At 41.2% G+C, this 19085-nt stretch overlaps 1 non-coding gene across 1 annotated transcript; it reads right to left on the reverse strand.

Moving 5' to 3' along the window:
* Positions 1-16887: 16887 nt before the first annotated feature.
* Positions 16888-16990, reverse strand: LOC142460395 (U6 spliceosomal RNA). Its single transcript, XR_012786607.1, has one exon. It is a non-coding gene; the product is annotated as a U6 spliceosomal RNA (small nuclear RNA).
* Between the last annotated feature and the right edge of the window lie 2095 nt (positions 16991-19085).

Here is a 19085-nt window from a genome sequence, read left to right on the forward strand (position 1 = left end):
TTCTTTGTAGCCCTAGGCATTATTTGGTAAGGAGATGAGTCTTTACACGGTCTTCTTTCTTCTGTCTCTCTGTCTGGTCTCCTCTTTTAAAAGAGCACCGCTGTGATTAGATGAGCAATCATCCTACTCCGGTGATGATGACTTCGAGAAATTATAGGGGCTACACACATGGGGATCTTTCCCAAATTGGTCCAAAGTCCCACAAAGATCCGAGGAAGAATCAGCATAGGAAAATGTGAGGAAGATCACTCTGCAGACGGTTTTCTGTTGATCATGCCTACTAGGTTGAATTATACTAGCTGGAAGCCCAGTATAATTTATCTAGTTTCTGAGAGAAACTTCCTGGGGTCACTGATGCTTGGCCCCCTGCCCTCTGTCTAGCTCTAACCCAGGTAGGTCACTTGGCTACTGCAAAATGTCTTGGAATGCCCCTGTTAATTGGAAAAGCCTCATCTAGACTCCCCAGGACCAGTGGTGAGAATGGCGATGACTGGAGGGTGGAGGGAATGTGGGATAGAAAGGGGGACCTGATTATAAGAATCTACGTATAACCTCCTTCCTGGGGGATGGACAGCAGAGAAGAGGGCAGGGGGAGACGTCGGACAGTGTAACATATGACAAAATAATACCAATTTATGAATTATGAAAGGTTCATGGGGTAGGGGGGAGTGGAGAGGGAGGGGGAAAATGAGCAGCTGATATTAAGGGCTCAAGTGGAAGGCAAATGTTTTGAGAATGATGATGGCAACAAATGTACATATGCGCTTGACACATGGATGGATGTATAGATAGTGATAAGAATGGTACGACCCCCCAATAAAATGATTTAAAAAAAAAAGAAAAAAGAAAATCCTCATCTATTGTTATCAGTCTGGTGTGAATATTAGATTAGAATGCATCTCATATTCTCAGTGGCCACAGTACACTAATTTCAAAACCCTTTCTTTTCCATCAGGGGGGTCCTCCCTGTGATGTCCTCAGGCCTTAGGATCAATTGTCATCCCTGTGCTCATTGGTGAGCTGGTGGCTCAACTGTCCCGGATAGAACTGAGTGGGGTTGCAGACAGACTTCAGAGGGGTCTCTGTGTTGGTGGGAGATGAGGGTGCAGTCACTGAGCACAAAACAAGCCAAGAGAATGTTTATCTGTTACCATAGGTGGAAGTAGCTTCTTTTGAGAGAAGGAAACAGGGACCTAAGACAGCTACTGAATGTTTTCAGCCAGAAGTGGCTGAACACTCATATATTTAAAATATCAGTTATTGCTAATAATTACCATAGAGCTGGCTCCAACTCAGAAGGAACCTGCCCTTTCCTGCACCATGTTAATGATCAGGCTCCGGGTGTTTGAGCTCACAGTAGCTACTGGGTCACGGAGGGTTTCCTTGTTTTCCCAGGATCTTCACATTACCGCACATGATGTCATGGTGTAGCTCATGGTTTTTGCTAACGAGCCCTCTGTCCAAAGTGAGTCAAAGCTGCCCTGCTCTTGCCTAGAGGTAGTCTAATAGCTTCCACCGTCTCCATAGATACAAATGGACAGCGGAGCTACTAATAGACACAAAGTGTGTGCCTTAGGGAAGATGATTGCCTCTTGAGACCCCAAACAGTAATCGATTCTTTTAGTGGGTAAAGGAGGAAGGATTGTTTACTGCTTCCAGCAAGTCTAGAATAGCCTTATCAGGAGACGTCTCTGCTAGAGGGCTGTTCCCTTTTACTACCCTTTCCCCCTTTCTATCCTTTTTCCTGCATTCTCCTCTGTACAGGAGGTTTGACACTAGTCATTGTTGCTTGCCAGTATATTAACCCTGGGAGAGAATATCCTGGGGATCCCTCGCTCACGGTGCTAAGTGGGGCAGGCTTGGACGTGATGGTAACATTCCCACTCTAGGACCGGAGCCTAACTTCGGAGGCCCTTGGCTGATGGTGATGCTTGCTGTTTTTTTTCATCGCTGTCCTGTTTATTCTGTGAGTGACCTATTGATCATGCCACCGAACAGTGTCTGATCTCTGCTTTCCTTCAGTCTTGAGCACTGAGAACTTGTGAACTTGTCACACTTATTTACCATCCTTCTACGGGATATTCTGGTTGTATTTTTTCCTAAGATGAAGACGTTCATTCTTTTGGCAGCCCAATTGGCAATATTCCTCCCCAAGTTCAAAGACAGTGATGCTGCTTCTGTCTTTCTTTTTCAGGCTCTGGCTTTTACACAAACGCGTGAGAACTGGAGAGGCCTTGGATTGATCAAATGAACTTTAATCATCAAAGTGGTATTTTTGCTTTTTAAACCTTCAAAAACTTTCATTGGTTTTGGTAACAGATTTTTCCTATAAGACAGCAACACATTGTTTGCTACTTATATAGATGTTTATCCAAGTAGAATAGTACCTTCAATGTTTATTAATTCAGTTTTGAGGATGTTAATTTTCTTCATATCCAAATTGAATGATTGAACAACCAGTTTGTCCAAGTTTTAAAGAGATTGACATTTTATTTTGTTGTTGTTTTGTTCTTCAAATAATTATTAAATCAGGATTCAGGAAAAAGGCCAAATTAAATTAGATCATTTATATTAATTTACATATACAAATAATAACGTAAGTATATTTTATCCCTGTGACATGTTTAATTTTAGAATAATATGGAACATGATATAATATCTAGTCCTTCATTAGCACTTTCCAGTATGACAGACACTGGTCTGAGTGTTTACATAAACTGATTCATTTAATTCTTGTAACAGCCCATTTAATCACCATTCACAGATAAGATAACTAAGGACAGAGCAATAAAGTATATTGTCCAAAGTCTCACAAAATATACATGCCAAGAGACTAAGTCAGGACTCAGCCACGTGGGTGGACTCTGGACCCATGTTCTTCACCAGTGCAAGGACTTATTGTGTTCCCTTCAACATACTTATTGGGACTTAGTTTATTCCCCTAAACACACTTTACCAATCATAGGTTTCCAGGTCAATAAGCGTATGCCTAATGCATTTGTTTTAAAAGTCATCCAACAATCTGCATTTTGTTCCAAGGCAAAGCAAATCTATATCGACGCCTTCGCTGCTTTAGCACGTAGCTTCTGTGCACTCTCAGGAACAGAGGCACAGGGAAAGAATGTCATCTCCTTTCTTCAGGAAGAAAGATTAGCCACCGGATTTCTAAGGATCGATGAGAACGCTCTTTACTACAGAGATGGACACTTGTATTGGGAACAGTGTTGTTGTTAGGTGCTGTCCAGTAGGTTCTGACTCATAGCGACCCTTGCACACAGTATAAAACACTGCTTGGTCTCGTGCCATCTCACAATGGCTGTTAAATTTGAGCCCATGGTTGATGCCACTCAGTCACTCCATCTCATCGTGGGTTTTCTCCTTACACTGACCTACCACTTTACCAATCACGATGTCCTTTACTGGGGACCAGTGCTGAGAGTGGTGATACCAGGAGGGTGGAGGGAGGGTGGGGTGCAAAGGGGGAACTGAGTACAAGGATCTACATATAACCTTCTCCGTGGGGGATGGACAACAGAAAAGTGGGTGAAGGGAGTGGGTAAGATATGACAAAATAATAATAATTTATAAATTGTTAAGGAAGGAGGAGTGGGGAGGGAGGGGAAAAAGGAGCTGATACCAAGGGCTCAAGCAGAAAGCAAATGTTTTGAGAATGATGATGGTAACAAATGTACAAATGTGCTTGACACAATGGCTGGATGTATGGATTGTGATAAGAGTTGTATGAGCCCCTAATAAAATGATTTTTTTAAAAAGAAAAGCTCAAAAAAATAAAGAAACCATTAGCTAACTTACGCATTAAAAAGAGAAGAAACACAAATAAAACTAGAAATTAGAAGGCTAAATGATGAGTTAAAACAGACATATATTACAAAAAAACTATGTACAAGTCCGTGAACACAAATGTGCAAATGTCAAAGAAATATGACCTCAACAAATTTAAAAGACATATTGTAGAGCATATGCCAAGGTCAAAAAGGGGTTTGGTTTCAGAAATCCATTAATTTGTGACCATCTCCACAGAGGTAGAAAGGCATCTGACAAAAGCAAAATCCAAATATTTAGGCTTTTTTTCCCCATCAAAACACTCAATAAACAAGGAATTGATAGATATGTCCTTAGTATGATGAAATAAATACCAGAATCAAAAAGCCATCCTCTTGCTAGCTTTTATGCTAAAGTAATTGGTATAACAGTGATGTTACTATATCCTGTACTATGTAATAGAATAGTTGGATATAGTTACTGTATCCTGTACTATGTAATAGAATAGTTGGATATAGTTACTGTATCCTGCACTATGTAATAGAATAGTTGGATATAGTTACTTTATCCTGCACTATGTAATAGAATAGTTGGAAGTTTACCCCATTTATACAGTTATTATTATATCTGGAAATCCCAAAAAAAACTGAAAATAAGAGAATTTAGCAAAGTATCGGAATATTTAATCAAATTAGCATATATCAACAAGACTTTTTAAACAACAAGAAACAGCAGGAAATAGTAAAAAGATTCCACGTATTACAGCACACATGCATGCTGACACACAGATGCCAAGGCAGGAATATGATATAACAGCCATAACAGGAAGAGTGTAAAATAAGTCTGAAGTCACAAAAGAGAATTTTTAAAAAGTAGACAGTGATGACAAGCTGCCAGAGGAAAAGATCCAACCTCATAAGATGTCAGTTCCCTCTAAATTACACAATTCCAATAGAAACACCGTTTGTTTCTGGTAAGTTAATTATAAAATTTATTTGGAAGAACAGAAGGAAAAATAACCAAGAAATCCTTGAAATAAACAAAATCATGTCAGAGGTGGGGCTAGACTTACCCGGCATTTGAGTGTATTATACAGCTTCTATAATTAAAGCACTTTTTATTGGCTCATTAATACATAGGAAGACCAATGGAACAGAATTTGAAAGTACAGAAATGGACTCAATTGCTTATGGAAAGTAATATATGGTAAAAGTAGTACCTCAAATCAGTAAAGAAATGATACTTTAAAACGTCTTTTTAAATTGAGATATAATTATCTTATAAAATGGACAGATTTTATTCATATACTTCAATGGTTTTCTATAAATTTATACTCCAAATAAAGCTAGCATATCAAACAAGGCAACGAATATTTCCAGGACCCTGGAAATCACCACCAATCCTTTGCAAGGCAATAGTTCTGTTGATTTTTATTATGATATGTTAATCTTTCCTGTCCCAGCATTTCCTATAAATGAAACAATCCAGTATGTACTATTTTCATTTGTATGAACCAGTAGGTCATTCCTGGTCATTGTTTGACTACAGAACAATTTCTTTATCCATCACCTGGTAATTGTCCTGCGATTGTTTCCAGATTTTGCTTCTATGAAAAATCTTGTTAAAACTTTGTTTGCTGTTTTTTGTGTGTATGTGAGAACATGTGCTTTAATTTTGCTTGGATAAATGCCTGGAAATGATGTTGCTGGGTCACAGAATAAGCGTATGTACAACTTCATGAGGCTAATTTCCAAAGTAGTAAGATTCATATTCTCTTCAGCAGAATCTGAGCACTATAATGCTCTTCCCCCAAATGGCAGGTGTGAGTCTTTTAAAGTGTAGCCACTATAGTAGGTGTAAAGTGGTATTTAGTTAGATTTTAATTTGTGCTTTTGGTGACCAATAATGTTGAGAATCTTTTCATGTGCTGATTCATGTATCTTCTTTTGGGGAGAGTTTATTCATGACTTACCCATTTTAAATTTTGGATTGTATGCTTTCTCTATTAATGATTCAAGGTACTTATTTTCTATTATAGTAAGCATCTACACAGAATAAAACATTTTCCATTTCAATATTTTATATGTCTATTTCAGTGACAATGCTGTGCTTATCATGTTGTGCAACCATCTATTTCCAGGTTTTTGTTCAGTCAGTATCCCCTAAACAGTGATTCCCTATTTTGCCTTAAATAGAATCAACTTGACAGCAATGAGTGTTGGTTTTGTTTTTTTCACATATGTCTTATGAATGATAACCTCCAAATCTGACTTTCCTATCCATTTTTAATGGTATATTTGGATGAATAAAGATTTTTAATTTTGTCCAATTTTCTGATTTATTCTTTCATGATTAGTGTTTCTTGGTCTCTGTGGTGGAGTGAAATTTCTTAATATGCTCATTTACCTAAATCTGTAATTAGATGGGGCTATGCAAACAGAGTATGTGACACCCTAAGAAAGCTAACTGGTCAGTTTTCATTGCGCTCCCCTGGCTGTGAGGATGTGTGAAGCAGCAGAGAAGTAAGAGAGCCAGAAGACATTGGAAAAGCACATCAAGATCTCTGTCTGAAGTAGGGGAGGCTTTGAGACAAAATGCATCATAGACTGAACCACTGAGACTCGGAGGAGCAGTCCGAAGACTCTGGAGTCCCTTCTGCTAATTTGGCCCCAGACTCTGGAATTGCTGGGCAGAGTGACATGTAACAGGCTGACGTCCTGGCCCATGAAGACAAAAGCCAAGGGACCATGTGGCTGAGAGCCTGAGAATCAAGGAAAAGACTTGGCTGCTGGCTGAGGAGACCAATGACTGTATCCTTATTATTTGCTGATCTTGACGTGTGGTAACCTATTAACTTTTCTAATAACCCCTCTTAATTGTGAGTATAGTCTGTGAGTTCTGTGTGACCACTACAATGAATTTTGGAGCCCTGCACAGATGTAGAGTGGTATAGGAGGAGAGATTAGTGTTGGAGTAGGTATAGAAGGATGGACCATGGAAGTGTGTCTGAAACCTGCTTTGTGGCAATAAGGCAGCCAGCGGGAGGAAGAAAAGTAGGAAGAAAGAGAAAAAAGAAGTATTTCAGAGAAGTAGCTCACACAGTTGTAGAAGTGGGTAAATCCAGTCTGGTGTAAGTCTGTGGGTCAGATGCTAAACTGAAGGTTTTTTTTTTTTTTCCATGACTCACTTAGCTGCAGTTGCTTATGAACTAGGAAACAAAAGATAAAACCGGAAGCAGAAAGACCACAGCTGGGCAGAGGAAGAGGCAGATAATTTCAAGGTGAGTACGTCAGGCTTATGGTGGGAAAGTTGGGTAAATCCACAGTTGGCAGGCAATATGGCAGGCTGCTGATAACATCCAGGGTTGGCAGGCAACAAGATGGGTTGATGAGTCAAATACAAGATCCAGTCCAGCAAAAGTGGAAAAGTCTTCAGAGTCTCTCCTTCTATAGGAATAGGCAACACCCATGAGGAAACTTCCTTTCAATTGTATCAAGGCTGTGACCTGAGTAAGGAAGGAGAATGCACTTCTCCCTAATCCTTTTTTTAATCATTTTACTAGGGGCTCATACAAATCTTATCACAATCCATACATACATCAATTGTGTAAAGCACATTTGTACATTCATCACCCTCATCATTCTCAAACATTTGCTCTCCACTTAAACCACTGGCTCCTCATTTTCTTCCCTCTCTCTGCTCTCCCACCCTCATGAACCCTTTATAATTTATAAATTATTATTTTGTCATATCTTGCATTGTCCGACATCTCCCTTCACCCACTTTTCAGTTGTCCATCCCCCAGGGAGGAGGTCACATGTACATCCTTGTAATCGGTTCCCCTTTTCCAACCTACCCTCCCTCTATGTTCCCAGGATTGCCACTCACACCACTGGTCCTGAAGGGATCATTTGCCCTGGATTCCCTGTGTTTCCGATCACTATCTGTACCAGTGTACATTCTCTGGTCTAGCCAGACTTGCAAGGTAGAATTGGGATCATGATAGTGGGACGGGGAGGAAGCTTTCAGGAACTAGAGGAAAGTTGTATTTTTCATCATTGCTACATCGCACCCTGACTGGCTCATCTCCTCCTGATACCCTTCTGTAAGGGGATGTCCAGTGGCCTACAAATGGGCTTTGGGTATCCCCCGCACTCCCCTATTCATTCACTATAAGATTTTTTACTGCGATGATGTCTGATACCTGATCCCTTCGACACCTCGTGGTCACACAGGCTGGTGTGCTTGTTTCATTTGGGCTTTGTTGCTTCTGAGCTAGATGGCCGCTTGTTTACCTTCAAACCTTTAAGACCCCAGATGCTATATCTTTTGATAGCCGGGCACCATCAGCTTTCTTTGCCACATTTGCTTATGCACCCATTTGTCTTCAGTGATCGTATCATGGAGTTGAGCACACAATGATATGACTTTTTGTTCTTTGATGCCTGATACCTGATCCCTTAGGCACCTCGTGATCACACAGGCTGGTGTGCTTCTTCCATGTGGGCTTTTTTTGCTTCTGTGCTAGATGACTGCTTGTTTACCTTAAAGCCTTTAAGATCCCAGATGCTATATCTTTTGATAGCCAGCACCTTCAGCTTTCTTCACCACATTTGCTTATTCACCCACTTTGTCTTCATTGGTTGTGTCGGGAAGGTGAGCATCATAGAATGCCAATTTAATAGAAGAAAGTATTCTTACATTCAGGGAGTACTTGAGTGGAGCTTCAGTGTCCTTCTGCTACCTTAATACTAAACCTATAAATATATGCACATGGATCTATTACCCCATCCTCATATACAAATATATTTGCATATGTACATGCCTTTATCTAGACCTCTATAAATGCCCTTTGCCTCCCAGCTCTTTCCTCTATTTCCTTTGACTTCCCTCCTGTCCCACCACCATGCTCAGTCCCCACCTGGGTTTCAGCAATCCCTCTTGGTTCCATTACCCTTGATCATGCCTTACCAGGTCCCTCACGCCTTCCTCACAACTGATTTGGATCACTTGTTTTTCCCTTGTCCCTGGGTTTGTTAACACCACTACATTTCCCCCCAATACCCCCTTGCCCATGTCCCCTCTGGAACTATCAGTCCAGTTGTTTTCTCCTCTAGATTGTTCATCCAGCCTATCTTATTTGGACAGACCTGTGGAGATAATAACACGCACAAAAACAAGACAGAGCAAAACCAACCAAGCAACAATATACAACACAAAAACAAACCAGTGACAAAAAAACAAAACACAAGAAAGAAAAGCTTGCAGTTAGTTCAAGGATTGTTTGTTGGCCTTTACAAGTATTTTCCAGTCCAGTCTGTTGGGCCACCATGCCCTGTCCCCAAAGTCCACCTTCAGCATTTCCTGGGGACCTCGCTGCTCAATTCCCTTGCTGTTCTGTTGTACCCCTTTAGTGTTTTGCCTCGGTGTGGCGGGATCAGATCAGGTGCAATCTACAATACTCTGCTAGCTTAAAAAAAAAAAAAAGCCCACTGAGAATGTGGGCAGAGGACCTGAACAGAAGTTTCACAGGGCCAGAAATCCAAATGGCCAATGAACATATGAGAAATGCAAATTAAAACAACAATGAGGTACCACCTAACACCCTCAATGAGAGGCCAATTCAAAAAACCAGAAAGCAACAAATGTTGGAGGGGCTCTGGGGAGACAGTAACTCTCATCCACTGCGGGTGGACCTGTAAGTATGTACAACCACTATGGAAAACGATCTGGTGATATCTAAAACAGATGGAAATAGAGTTACCATAGGACCCAGCAATCCCCCTACTGGGCATATACCCAGAAGAGATAAAAAACAAACCACGGCCAGACATCTGTGCTCCAATGTTCATTGCGGCACAGTTCACAATTGCAAGGAGTTGGAAACAACTCAAATTTCCATCAACTGACAATTGGATTAAAAAACTGTTGTATATACATACAATGGCGTACTACGCATCACTAAAAAGCAGTGATGAACGTATGAAGCACATCGCTGCATGGGAAGAACTGGAGGAAATCATGCTAAGTGAAGTAAGTGAAGCACAAAGGACAAGTACAACATGAGTCTGCTGAGGTAAGCTTTAAAAAAATTCAAAAGGGGCATAGGGAAAAAACTACTGCATACACACATTCCTGGGGTGAGGACCAGGTAGTATGGCGGGGACCAGACCCAATACAGGGATACACATAGTTGACAACTAAAAAGGAGGTGGGAAAAGGTAAAAAAATCATAAAAAAGAAATGGGTAGCAGACACTTAGGGCACTAACCCACCCAAGGGGAGGTATTGTTTATATCTTCAATGAGAAAGAGGGACTAGAGTTCAACCCAGTGTTCCAAGATGTGAATGCAACATCCCAGCGTGGAGCAGGAGAGGTCTAGGGGCCTGGCCCCATTCCCAACTACTACGCGGACACCTGCCCCTCCCCCCAGAAGAATTTATTTCAAAGTCGGCATTGAATCTGCAGCTCTGGGAGAGGGACATATCTGATCGGAGCACACGCAAGCAGATGAAGGGGGAGGAGGAGAGAGTGGAGCACATCTTGGCCCACCAGGCCATGAGGATGATGTTCCTAATTAGAGCAGCCAGTCGACACAGAGGACCACATGGCCGGCCCCACTATGAGACATGACACTTCTTACTCACCCATAGCCCTACAGGGGACAACTCCCTAATCTTCTTACAACTGCTTTGCTGTCTACAATAGATCCAAACATTAAACTGACTACACTGTTAGGTTACATCATGGTGGATTACCAAACCCCAACTGCCAGACTTCTGAGAATCCTGGTCAAGCCTAGTTGACGCAAAACCCAACTATCACAAGGGCCAAAACATAAAAAATCTTCTCCAAATAAATACCAGAAGTCTGACTGAGGATCCACCAAGATCGTCAACCTTGAAGACTCACTGCGTCCTCAGAGCTTTGTCATTGCCACAGGGACAGAGAAGTACTCCTGTACCTCCAGGTTAGCTCTATGTATTTCTTTGAACACAGTTAAATGGTGGGTGGAACTGGCTTTTACTGTCCTTTGAGAGCTCACTGTGGGCACCTCTTCCTTACTCTGCTTTCAGTGATCTCACATTGGTTGTACAGCATTGACCATGACTGGTGTACTTAGAATAGTTGGGATTTCAGGATGGAGAATTAGACCTGAATGTCTAGTTTGCCTTGTTCATCAGAAATTCTGCCTCCTGGAAATTAATTTTTTGTGACCTTATTATGGTATGTTAAAGCTCTAAGTTTATGCTACTTTTTACAATTGGTTTGTATAGCTACTAGAATGCTTTCAGAGCTATATTCAATTTATAATTGGTCACATCTTAACTAAAGGATGTTAGTCTCAGCTCAAGAGATAAGTTTGACCAGCAGAAAGAGGCAAGGGGAAGTTATTCAAGCTACACGCCTACCTGGGAGGTACAGTTTATGAACTCAGCTGGTAACTGAAAAGTTAAAGATACAAGTTCAACTACAGGTGCCTCATGATACAGGTTTGTGATCTGCTTCTGAAAAATAAATCACTGACAACAACACTGTGACACATATGGTGTCAGCCATGAGTCAGAATTAATTCAGGAGCAACTGGCTAACAGGTTATGTGTCCTCCTTGAAAACATGAAATAACTCACCTTCATACATTCAAAGCTGAATATCCTTGATTGCCTCAACTTTTGGGAACACCTTTACCAGTTTCCATTTGTTTTTACATTCCCGATCCCATTTACCTTGGAGGTAATTTGGTGGTGGTGGTGGTGTGTGTGTGTGTGTGGTGGGAGGGAAGGGAGTTTCTTTCTTTGAGATTATTAAATGTGTAGAGAAAGATATACCCCCAAATTTTCTAATAATTGAATCCCTCTGTTTACTGTTAAGGCCACATGGTTACATTATGATTAAACAAATAAAATTGTTTCTTATTTGGTATATTCATTAAATTATTATAAGAAAAAAATGCTTGTTAGCTTTTAGGGCACTCCTAAGTCATTGTTAAAGGATTAAGCAGTTAATATACGTTACATATTATGCCAAACACATACTGATGAACACGGTATGGGATTAGGCAGCATTTTTCCTATTGTATTTGGAGTCGCCATGATTGGGGAATTTCTCAACAGCAACTCCCAACAGTATACTAAGCACCTACCACAAAATGTCGTACAAACGAGAGTCCTGATTATGTTTGCTTGCTTGATGTTTCTTTACAAGACAGTCAAATCTACAACCAAGTGAATTATCTATGAAGCTGTTAAATTTAACCAGTTAAAAACTATGGCAAGTTGCAATACTGACAGGAAGCCAGCAAGGGGGTAAATGGAGTCAAATACAAGACAAGAGGGCTCTGACAAATTGGACAGAATAGGACATTTGGACTTTATGTGAAATGCATAAATGTTCAAATGTTCCTAATTACCTCCAAAATATTTTTAAAAATAGGCTTGGTGGGAGTGTTCGCGTATGCAGCTGCTGGCTGACTTTGATCTGTAGCGTCAGTGAGAGCCAGGACGAAGGGATGAGTGAGAGGCCTGTGTACAGGCATCATGGTTGCTCTGGTATCCCTCATCTTCAGGCCTGGGGCAGATATATATCTCAAAGAATGAGCTGAAGAGATTCTCTCCATTTCCGTCCCTATTGCCATCTTTCCATGGGATAAGTAGGCGTTCTCCATTTTCACCTGAGAATCTGTCCCTTAGAGCTGGAGATGCTTCTTGCCAGATCTCAGGTAGAAGGCCTGTAGGCACCAGAAGATAGAGACGTAGGGCAACAAAGACACCCCTGCCTGACTATGGGATTCAAGGAGTCTCCATCTCACCACTCTCTGGAGAGACCTGGTGATTTCTTTCAGCAAGTCAATCATACTACGTATCGTCCTTGCTCAACTCAATGCTGTGCACCTCTAAGCGAATGTCTGGCACATAGTAGGTGCTCGGTAAGTATTACTGGAAGGAAGACAATAGGGTGATCTCATCAGACGCTTGTTGGTTGCATTTTGGGAAATATCCAGAGCATTTCATGATTCTGCTTTCAACTGGGCACTGCAGGAAGCATTCCATTGTCCGGTTTGTTATGAATCCAAAAAGTTTCCCAAAAGGTCAAACGGGTCCCAGCAAAAGTTTCAGGATGCAGGCTCATTTCAGATTTCTGACCTTCAGAATTGCACAATGATAAATTTGTATCGTTTAAGCCATATCTAAAACAGGGGAAGCCATGAGACTATTAATCCCAAACAATTAAAATATATCAAGATATCTACACAAAATCCAAACACTACTGGGGCTGTATTGTGTGTATGCAAGAAGGAACCCTGCTGGCACTCTCAGTGGATGGCTAACTGAAAGGTAGGGAGTTCAAAACCACTCACTGCTGTGTGGGATAGAGATGAGGCTATCTGTTCCTATAAAAGTTTACAGCATTGGAAACCCCACAGAAGCTTACCATAAGTCAGCATTAACCTGATGCTAGTGGGATGGTACTTTTTGGCTTGGTGTATATAAGAGAAACTTGTAAGCAAAATCTTCTATATTTATACTGCAGATACAGTTTCAAAAAATAAAAAAATAGATTTGAAAAATGTTTACAGTATGCTCTCTGATTTTCTCTAGATTAATCAAAGAGATGTCTGATAAATCAGACTCTCCTGCTCTGGACATTCTAGGACATCATACTTTGTGTTTCTTAACAAGTAGGTCATCTTAACAAGCAACTCATCTCCCTGATTTTTACCTCTTTAAACCTACACGTCAATTTATGTATCCACTTATTAAAAAAAACAAAAAACCTCACTGCCATCAAAGTGATTCTGAGTCATAGCAAGCCTATAGGGCAAAATAGAGTAGAACTGTCTCTTTTTAAATGTATTTTATTATAAAGTTATTTTATAGAATTAGTTTTATTTTATATAAAATATGTAAATTAAATTCATTTATATATTAAATTAATATATTTAAAATGTAAATATATTTAATATATTTTACTATATATTATAAATATTTTTAAAGGTAAAATGGATATTCTTTGATATGTTTGTACCAATATGGAGTTCCTCATGGCTCAATCTTTCGCCATCCCTAAATTGTTTAGTAAGAAGAATAATCCTTCGCCACACATCTTTGTCCTTTTAGCTCCTGTTGCTGAGGTTCGATCCTAAAGTTTGCTGGAACTGGGCAGCAGGAATTCCTCTCCACAGTTCTGGACTGGGTTGCTCTAGGCCTGACTGTTCCAGGCGTCAGTGCACCATGTCTGCCTATTCCACACCTGGCTGCTGTTCCAGGTCCGATGGCTCCCAGCCTGCCTATGCCAGCTCTGATTGTCCCAGGTCTGGCTGTTCCAGCTCTGATTGTCCCAGGTCTGGCTGTTCCAGCTCTGCTTGCTTCCCATTGGAAGGCTTCCAGAAGGGAGGCATCGTTGGTGATAGGAAGCACAGACGTCCAGGCATCTGTAGGGGCACAGACCATCTCAGTCTCACACCTTGGGCATTCTTTGACCAGCGGGTGGATTTCTGCCCCCTCTTACAGTGCATTCTCTGGTTCTGGAACCCGCCTGCAGCTCAGAGTCAGAAGTTGGCAAAGTTCTTGCATCTGTTGGAGTCTTGGTTTCTGAGATTGGTCTTCCAGTAAGCACAGCAGGGCCTGAGAGGCCATAGTTAGGACTTTGTTTCTTGCCCTGGCCTTTACTTCTTCTCCACTGGGCTCTTCTCTTCAGAATCGGGCAGTTGTACTTTGGGACTGGTCGAAGAATATGGCTCTCCTGAGGAAGCAGGTCCACGGAGGAGGGAAGAGGCGAGATGGCAGTCTCTGAGTAGAGTACCTCAGTGGATGACATTTGCAAGGCTGTATAATTTTCTTCAACCACCCCTCCCCCCTGCAATCCTAGTTACCTGTGAAGAGTCTCTAGCATCGGAAGCTTTGGCGAGAAGCTACATCTACATTCATGTTGTTGAATAGGAGACACACACACACACACACACACACACACACACACACACACAAAGAAACACAATCAAATCCCTAGATTCTGCAGAAAGCCAAGTCAGACTTAAAGGCTTTCTGCGTGGATAATAGAAAGATCTTCAGATAGAAAATCATTAAAGGGCTTAAGTGAAGGGAAAACGCCTCCACCTCAATAGGAGGTGATCACCTAAGCCAGAGTCAAAACCCTCCTCTTCTGCCTGTGGAACACAGGCAGAGTTAGCAGCCCAAGTAACCCACTGCTCCACTTAGGCTTCTGCGGGATCTGCTTACAGATTCTTATTACTGCTATTGAAAGACTGCGTATGTAATCATGCCTATGTTTGCTGCCTTTGTAAAATTCACACTGTGGAGTGGGTCAAGGTTCCTGGCACAGATGATCCATTTTACATTCAACAACTCACAGACAGTTGTATCATCTCATTGTTGCCGTCCCCTCAATGTAACAGCATGAAACCTACTTCCTCCCAGTATTTCTTATTGATATTTTCCCTTCCGGCACTCTGTCCTCGAGTAATTGCTGCCTTTTTGATCTCCCACGGCCGTTTATTCGAAGGAGCGTTTACATCACTGATGCCATTGCTCCCCTTAAAGACTTGTCTACTGTTCGGCTGAAACGTGAGCTATGAGCAAGAGTTTATTTCCAGACCTGAAGGGCGAATAAGGTCCTTAGTCTCAAAGGTTACACCAGCTTATATCTGACCCCCAAATATCTATATCTATCTATCTATCTATCTATCTATATATATATCTATATATCTATATATCTATATATATATATATATTTTGCTTCCTGTTCTGGAAATCCAATCGCACATAAGTTATTCCTCTTGATGGTCTCTCCTATACAATTCTTAAGATTTCTTCATTTTTGCTCTCTTTTCCTGATTGTTCTCTACTAGATTAGTATTCAGAGATTTGTTCATTTCCCTAATTCACACTCTTAGATTTAACTACCACTTTGCCCTTAAATGCATTCTGTATGAAAGTGCTTTAAAAAGTTCACAGAAGGTAAACAAGCGGCCATCTAGCTCAGAAGCAACAAAGTCCACATGGAAGAAGCACACCAGCCTGTGTGATCATGAGGTGTCGAAGGGATCAGGTATAAGGCATCCTCAGAACAAAAAAATCATATCATTGTGAATGAGGGGGAGTGTGAACTGGGGCCTCAAAGTTCATTTGTAGGCAACTGGACATCCCCTTACAGAAGGGTAGCAGTGAGGAGACAGCTAGTCAGGGTGCAGTGTAGCAACGATGAAACATAAAACTCCCCTCTAGTTCCTAAATGCTTCCTCCATCACCCCCACTATCATGATCCCAATTCTACCTTACAAATCTGGCTAGACCAGAGGATGTACACTGGTACAGATAGGAACTGGAAACACAGGGAATCCAGGACTAATGATCCCTTCAGGACCAGAGGTATGAGTGGCGATACCAGGGCGGTGGGTTGGAAAGGGGGAACCGATTACAAAGATATCTACATATGGCTTCCTCCCTGGGGGACAGACGGCACAAAAGTGGGTAAAGGGAGACGTCGGAGACAGTGCAAGATATGATAAAATAGTGATTTGTGAATTGTCTAGGGTTCATGAGGGAGGGGAGAGTGGGGAGAGAGGGGCAAAATGAGGAGCTGATGCCAGAGGCTTAAGTGGAGAACAAATGTTTTGAGCATGATGAGGGCAATGAATGTACAAATGTGCTTTACACAATTGATGTATGTATGGACTGTGATAAGAGTTGTATGAGCCCCTAATAAAATGATTGAATAAAAAAGTTCACAGAAACATGGACTTGAACGATTATGGGAAATTTCCATGAACTTTTGGACTGTTTCTGAATTTTCACTGTTAATCTTCTAAATTTTTAGTCACTTTTCATGATTTCAGTTTTCCCATTTACTTTGTCAAGTTGTTCTTGAATTGTCATATTGCTTTTTTCTAGCATTTTCACTGTGTTTTCCATTGATCTCAGGGTTCTAAATGCATGGGGGCTTTATAATTTTCATGGAAAAAATTCCATCATTTAAAATTCTATGTTCCACAAACTTTTTGAAGAATGCTAATAGAATTCTTTATCAGGTAGTTCCAGCACCATTTCTTTCTTTCTTTCTTTCTTTCTTTCTTCCTCTTCTTTTTTTTAAATATGGAATGCTTCACGAATTTGTGTGTCATCCTTGCTCAGAGGCCATGCTAATATTCTCTGTATCGTTCCAATTTTAGTATATTTGCTGCCGAAGCAAGCACTCCAGCACCATTTCTATCTCCACCCCCTACCCCCCAAAAGTTTTCTGGTTCTGATTTTGATCACTTGATTGAACTACCCTCTCTTGTTTATGTCTGGGATCTGAGGTTCTCTTTGGTCTCAGAGATATGGTGGTATTCCTGAATTTATTTGAGGATTGTATGTTGGTATATCCCACCTAGGTTTTTATGCTTTATTTTGTTTTGCCATCTCTGGGTAGACAGGTGGTCATGTTACTTTGGTAGCACAGGGACACTCCCCCCTAGTCTCCTGGTGAGTGTGAGAGTGCATAGGATGGTGTGCCCAGATCTGTTTTTGCTGAGTGATGGAGTTGAGGGCAGGGTGGGCTGTTGCTGGCCAGTTGTGCTGTCAATCAAGTGGTATAGGAGCAGGTGATGGCCCTTGTCCAGTGGGTGGGGCACAGGAGGGACAGATGTAGTTTGGAAGTGTGGATGCAGTTGCTGTCTTCAGTGGGGGCTGGGTGTGGGGCATAAGGGAAGGGAAGAGAATAAATGAGAAAGAGAAGGATGAAAGGAAACATAGAGAAAAAGGTAGAAAGTGGAGCTGGAGGGGTCATGGCACCCTGTTCATAATGGTGTGCCCACTGCAGTATTTTTGCCATTTGCCTCGAACCATCTACCTTCTTTATTACTGTGCCAGTTTAAGGTGCTGTGTTCTACCCCGGCTTCCACGACTCTTATCTTCTAGGCTGAGTCTGTGTTGAAAGTTATCACAATTATGATTTTTGCTTATGTGACAGTCTAGGACACTTGTTATCTCAAAAGTCCCTCCTGCCTGGGTGCGATTTGTTGAGGAGGCACTCACAGTGGTTCTCAAACTGGGATACTTGGAAAAATGGCAACCAGTGGGAATATATTAGAAATGCAAATTCTTGGACCCTACCCAGACCTACTGAATTGGATACCCTGAGGCTAGCACCTTAGACTAACCACCTACGTTTTGACAATACTTGCAGTGAATCTGATGCACACTGGAGTTTGAGATCTCCTTCTTGGCTTTGTCTTCTTTCTACTCCTAACTTCAGTCTTAATCTCAGCCTTCAGAATCTTAGAACGAAGCCTTTATGGGGATATATATATATAAATGTATTCAGATGGATTGTTAGTTTATTACAATTGTGAAAATGTTGCAGGACTAGGCAGTGTTTCATTCTGTTGTACTTAGGGTTGCTATGAGTTGAAACTGACTCATCAGCATATAACAACAACAACAACTACGACTATAGGTACTTTGGATGTGCTATCAGGAGAAACCAGTCCCTGGAAAAGGGCATCGTGCTCAGTAGAGGGTCAGCAAAAAAGAGACACCCACGCTTCTGTGAGATGGACTGACACAGTGGCTACAACAATGGGCTCAGACATGGAACAACTGTGAAGAAGGCACAGAACCAGGCAGTGTTTCGCTGTGTTATATGGGATGTAGCTATGAGTCAGAACCAACTTGAAGGCACCTACTACAACAAGAACAAGAACAACTGTCATCAAACTGATTACAACTCACAGGACTTAGCAACGGTCAAAACCCTAGAAACATGGATCAATCGAGAGTTCAGGCAGGAGATAGTAATCCAGCAGTTGGGGGAAGCAGATTGATGAATGGAGAGATCTTCCTCTCCTTTCCCAGATTCTCACATAAAGACCATTGGACCATTTCCCAATCCCCCAAACAAATGGTAGGGGCCATTGCTTGTATCGGTTATCAATTTTGTTGATGATATAAACCCCGAGGCACATTTTGTGAATGCATCTCTTCCAGGAGACGTGCTTGTGTTCTAAAGTGTATTTTAGTGTTTGTCTTTCTAATTACCTGAGTTAGTCCAAAGATAAATTAGTGTTTAAAACCAATCTTTGTAAACACTTTAAACGAACACTGATTGCAAAAGCTCAATTTTAATTTTTAGTGGTTCAAATGTAGAAAATGACTCTTTATAAAAGTATAAGCAGTTCTCAGGTAACAAACATTTGACTTATGTACAATCTCAGGAGTGGGGAACAAACCAGCCCCCCAAACCTGTTACACTGATTAGCCACCAAACTTAGTATTATTACTGTATTATTTTGTTAAACATATTT

The sequence above is a fragment of the Tenrec ecaudatus genome, chromosome 10, assembly GCF_050624435.1.
Source record: "Tenrec ecaudatus isolate mTenEca1 chromosome 10, mTenEca1.hap1, whole genome shotgun sequence".
NCBI classification, from domain to species: Eukaryota; Metazoa; Chordata; class Mammalia; order Afrosoricida; family Tenrecidae; genus Tenrec; species Tenrec ecaudatus.